Source organism: Cebus imitator, unplaced genomic scaffold (assembly GCF_001604975.1).
Source record: "Cebus imitator isolate Cc_AM_T3 unplaced genomic scaffold, Cebus_imitator-1.0 Scaffold14, whole genome shotgun sequence".
Taxonomy (NCBI): Eukaryota; Metazoa; Chordata; class Mammalia; order Primates; family Cebidae; genus Cebus; species Cebus imitator.
The window spans coordinates 4,910,853-4,916,852 of NW_016107329.1; positions in this window are offsets into that span (position 1 = coordinate 4,910,853).

Sequence of the window (6,000 nt, forward strand, 5' to 3'; positions counted from 1 at the left end):
AGGTGGGTATTATTATTGTTCTTTTGAGTGCAGAAGCTGACACTTCCTTTCTGTTGATCCCTACCAGTCATCCAGTCGCTGAGCACAAGCACAGCACAACCACTCCATCCAGGAGCTTGTCTGGACAGCTGGGGTGAGCTCATGAGGAAGACACATCCATGAGACTCTCACCATCTGTGGAGGAGACAAGTCATGATGTGGATAGGCAGGTGTCACAACAAAACGCTGCAAGAACAGACATGAGAGGGAAGGATTCTTCCAGGGGCTATTAGAAAAGGTTGACAATGGAGACAAAGTCTAAGCTAGACTCTGAAGGATGACTAAAGGGAAAGGGAAATCAGGAAGAGGGAACAGCATGTGTGAAGGTGTCGGGGAGTAGAGAAGTCTTGGGTCTCGTCCCAGTAAAGACAGGGTCAAACCTCCATCCACACACTGGCCCCTCGCAAGCCACCATGTCTCACTTCACTTTAGCACAGCATACATATTGCTGCATTTGGCCTTTTTGTGTTTAGACAATGTTTACGTCCTCCTGAAAGGTGTACATTGAAAACTAATCTCCAGTGTGGTGGAGGTAGGAGGTGAGACCTTTGGAAGATGATGAAGGTGTAAAGATAGACCCCTTGTTAATGGGGTTAGCGTGCTCATAATAGAGACCTCAGAGAGCTCACTTACCCCTTCCACCACACGAGAACATAAAAAGGATGCACTGTCTGTAAACCAGAATATGACTCTCAACAGCCCCTGCGTTTGTGGGTGCCTTGATCTAGGACTTCCCAACCTCCAAAGCTGTGAGAAATAAATTTCTATTGTTTATAAGGCACTGAGTTTATGGTATTTTTGTTCCAGCAGTCAATATGGTTTGGCTGTGTCCCCATCCAAATCTCATCGTGAATTCTGGATCCCATAATCCCCATGTGTCATGAGAGGGACTTGGTGGGGAGTGATTGAATCATGGGGATGATATCCCTCATGCTGTTCTTATAACAGTGAGAGTTTTCATGAATTCTGATGATTTTATACGCATGCAGTATTTCCCCTGCCTACACTCATTCTCTCTCCTTCCTCCCCATTAAGAGGCACCTTCCACTAGGATGATAAGTTTCCTGTGGCCTCCCCATTCAGGCACTACTTGTAGAGAATTAAATCTCCTTGCTTTATAAATTACCAAGTCTCAGGTATTTCCTCACAGCAGCGTGAGAACCAATAATACAGCAGCCCAAACAGATGAAGATAGTTTGATTATCGCCATTGTCTTTTAGTTTAGTTTTTGTATTAATAAAACTCTTGCCTGTTAGAACTACATATTGAAGTCCCATGGATGGTATATGAAGGCTTTAAGGCACAGAGACTGATTTAATTTTTCTCAGAAAAGACATTTTGCAGGGTTGTAATATGTTATTTACTTTGCTTCCAGATATCAGCGGTGCTCCGTGGCCTTCCCACTATTCCTTTATTAAAATCCCATCCCTAACAATTTCACTCCTGCTGGGTAAGTGCCAATACAGGCACTTACCTGGAGTGCCCATTTGGGGTCAGCCTCCTAGGAACTTCCATAATCACAAACACATAACACAGAGCAGGTGTCTCTTTAAATGACACAGTACCAGCAAATGCTTTTTTAAAACTTCCATTTTGGTAAATAAGAGAAGGGAAAAGAACAAATACATGAAATATAAAAATAATTTCTCAACAGAAAGTATATTTTCCCTGGAAAATAAACATAAAGGGTTTATTACCAACCATCCTTCAATTTTGGGTCATTTCGCCACATAAAACATTAAATGATTTCTCCTTTTATAAACTATTCTTACCATTAACTTAAGGCAAAGAAAACCTGAAGAATAAAATTAGATTTAGTAATATATATGTATAGGTTTTTTTCCCAGTTACTGTTCTACTGCATTAAAAAAAAATCAAATAAAACTCAACAAGATAATAATGTTCTTAAAAGAAAACTAGACTTAAATACAGTCATGGAAAGTTATGCAAAGAACTTTGTAAAGAAGGGGAGAAAGAAGGTGGTTGAAAGATTCCATTTTGGTTTAAAAGCATTTATGTGTTCATAAATTACCTTAAATTTGAGGACAATGTACTTATTAACAGTGGTTATTTCTGGGTGATATGAGAAAATTTCACTTTTTCATATTACAAATTTCTCTCTGTTTAAACCTTTGTGTATATATTTTAATCTTTTTAAAATTAGCACTTGCTTCTTTTTTTATTACTATACTTTAAGTTCTGGGGTACACGTGCAGAACATGCAGGTTTGTTACATAGGTATACACATGCCATGGTAGTTTGCTGCATCCATCAACCCATCAACTACATTAGGTATTTCTCCTAATTCTGTCCCTTCCCTAGCCCTCCACCCCCTGACAGGCCCTCGAGTGTGATGTTCCCCTCCCTGTGTCCATGTGTTCTTATTGTTCAACTCTCACTTATGAGTGATAACATGCAGTGTTTGGTTTTCTGTTCCTATGTTAATTTTCTGAGAATGATGGTTTCCAGCTTCATCCACGTCCCTGCAAAGGACACAAACTCATCCTTTTTTATGGATGCATAGTATTTCATGGTGTATATGTGCCACATTTTCCTTATCCAGTCTATCATTGATGGGCATTTGGGTTGGTGCCAAGTCATTGCTATTGTGAATCGTGCTGCAGTAAACATACACGTGCATGTGTCTTTATAGTAGAATGATTTATAATCCCTTGGGTATATACCTAGTAATCGGATTGCTGAGTCAAATGGTATTGCTAGTTCTAGAGCCTTGAGGAATCACCACACTGGCTTCCACAACGGTTGAACTCATTTACACTCCCACCAACAGTGTAAAAGGGTTCCTATTTCTCCATATCCTCTCCAGCATCTGTTTAGCTGTTGCTTCCTGACTTTTTAATGATCCATTCTAACTGAGGTGAGATAGTATTTCCTTGTGGTTTTGATTTGCATTTCTCTAATGATCAGTGATGATGAACTTTTTTTCATATGTTTTTGGCCACATAAATGCTTTTGAGAAGTGTCTGTTCATATCCATTGCCCACTTTTTAATGGGGTTGTTTTTTTCTTGTAAATTTGTTTAAGCTCCTTGTAGATTCTGGATATTAGCCCTTTGTCTGATGGATAGATTGCAAAACTTTCTCCCATTCTGTAGGTTGCCTGTTCACTCTGATGATAGTTTCTTTTGCTGTGCAGAAGCTCGTTAGTTTAATTAGATCCCATTGTCAATTTTGGCTTTATTGCCTTTTGTGTGTGTGTGTGTGTGTGTGTGTGTGTGTGTGTGTGTGTGTNTTTTTGGTGTTTTAGTCATGAAGTCTTTGCCCATGCCTATGTCTTGAATGGTATAGCCTAGGTTTTCTTCTAGAGTTTTTATGGTTTTTAGATCTTATATTTAAGTCTTTAATCCATCTTGAGTTAATTTTTGTATAAAGTTTAAGGCAGGGGTCCAGCTTCAGTTTCCTGGATATGGCCAGCCAGTTTTCCCAACATCATTTATTAAATAGGAAATCCTTTCCCCATTGCTTGTTTTTGTCAGGTTTGTCTAAGATCAGATGGTTGTAGATGTGCGGCATTATTTCTGAGGCCTCTGTTATTTTCCCATGGTCTATATATCTGTTTTGGTACCAGTACCATGTTGTTTTGGTTACTGTAGCCTTGTAGTATAGTTTGAAGTCAGGTAGCATGCTGCCTCCAGCTTTGTTCTTTCTGATTAGGATTGTCTTGGCTATACGGGATCTTTTTTGGTTTCATATGAAATTTAAAGTAGTTTTTTCTAATTCTGTGAAGATAGTCAATGGTAGATTGATGGGAATAGCATTGAATCTGTAAATGACTTTGGGCAGTATGGCCATTTTCACGATATTGATTCTTTCTTACCATGAGCATGGAATGTTTTTCCATCTGTTTGTGTCCTCTCTTATTTCCTTGAGTAGTGGTTTGTAGTTCTCCCTGAAGAAGTTCTTCACATCCCTTGTAAGTCATATTCCTAGGTATTTTAATCTCTTTGTATCAATTGTGAATGGGAGTTCATTAATGATTTGGCTCTCTGTTTGTCTATTATTGGTGTATAGGAATGCTTGCAATGATTTTTGCACATTGATTTTGTATCCTGAGATTTTGCTGATGTTGCTTATCAGCTTGAGATATTGGGCTGAGTTGATGGGGTTTTCTAAATAGACAGCCATGTCATCTGCAAACAGAGACAATTTGACTTCTTCTCTTCCAATTTGAATATCCTTTATTTCTTCTTCTTCCCTGATTGCCCTGGCCAGAACTTCCAATACTATGTTGAATAGGAGTGGTGAGAGAGGGCATCCTTGTCTTGTGCTATTTTTCAAAGGGAATCCTTCCAGCTTTTGCCCATTCAGTATGATATTGGATGTGGGCTTGTCATAAACAGTTGTTACTTTGAGTTACGTTCCATTAATACCTAGTTTATTGAGAATTTTTGGCATAGAGGGGTGCTGAGTTTTATCGAAGGCCTTTTCTGCCTCTATTGAGATAATCATGTGGTTTTTGTCATGGGTTCTGTTTATGTTATAGATTACATTTATTGATTTGCGTATGTTGAACCAGACTTGCATACCAGGATTGAAGCCGATTTTGTAGTGCATAAGCTTTTTGTTGTGCTGCTAGATTTGGTTTGCCAGTATTTTATTGAGGATTTTCACATTAATGTTCATCAGGGACATTGGCCTGAAATTTTCTTTTTCTGCCAGGTTTTAGTATCAGATTGATCCTGGCCTCATAAAATGAGTTAGGAAGGAGTCCCTCTTTTTACATTGTTTGGAATAGTTTCAGAAGGAATGGTACCAGTTCCTTTTTGTACCTCTGGTAGAATTCAGCTTTGAATCTGCCTGGTCCTGAGCTTTTTTTGGTTGGTAGGCTATTAATTACTGCCTCAATTTCAGAACTTGTTATTGGTCTATTCAGGGACTCGTTGTCTTCCTGCTTTAGTCTTGGGAGGGCGTCTGTGTCCAGGAATGTACCCATTTCTTCTAGATTTTCTAGTTTATTTGCGTAGAGGCGTTTATGGTATTCTCTGATGGTAGTTTCTATTTCTGTGGGATCAGTGGTAATGTCTCCTTTGTCATTTTTTATTGTGTCTATTTGATTCTCCTCTTTTTGTTAATCTTTCAGAAAAATCAGCTCCTGGATTCACTGATTTTGTTTTAAAGGGTTGTTTGTGTCTCTGTCTCCTTCAGTTCTGCTCTGATCTTAGTTATTTCTTGTCTTCTGCTAGCTTTTGAATTTGTTTGCTTTTGCTTCTCGAGTTCTTTTAATTGTGATGTTAGGGTGTTGCTTTTAGATCTTTCCAGCCTTCTCCTGTGGGCATGTAGGAACGCCTGCTTCTTTTATAGTCAGAAATAAATAAATAAATAAACACTTTTATCATCTACCCCTTCTAAGTATTGTATGCCCCTATAATAGCCTGAGTGGAGATACAATTTCTCCAGCACTTTTAAACGTCATTTCCTAGGCCGGATGTGGTAGCTTACACCTGTAATCCCAGCACTTTGGGAGACTGAGGTGGGTGGATCACTTGAGGCCAGGAGTTTGAGACTAGCATGGACAGCATGATGAAACCCCGACTCTATAAAAAAATACAAAAATTAGCCGAGTGTGGTGGAGCATGCCTGTAGTCCCAGCTACTGAGGAGGTTGAGGCAGAGAATTCCTTGAATCCAGGAGTCAGAGGTTGCAGTGAGCCGAGATCACAACACTGCACTCCAGCCTTGGCGACAGCGTGAGACTGTGTCTCAAAAAATAAAAATAAAACAAAAATAAAGTCATTTTCTTTCTAGAAAGGGGCACTTTCCTCTCTCTTGTTCCAGGATACTTCCTCTTTCCTAGGTGAAATATTAATAATCTCCTTAGCCAGCTGTCCCAGAGCAGCTAGACTGCAAGGGGCAGGAGTTCCCACTGATGGCAGTGAGCTTTAAAAGTAGCAAAGCACACTGAAACCCAAACCCAAACCCAAACCCAAACCCAAATCTAAGGG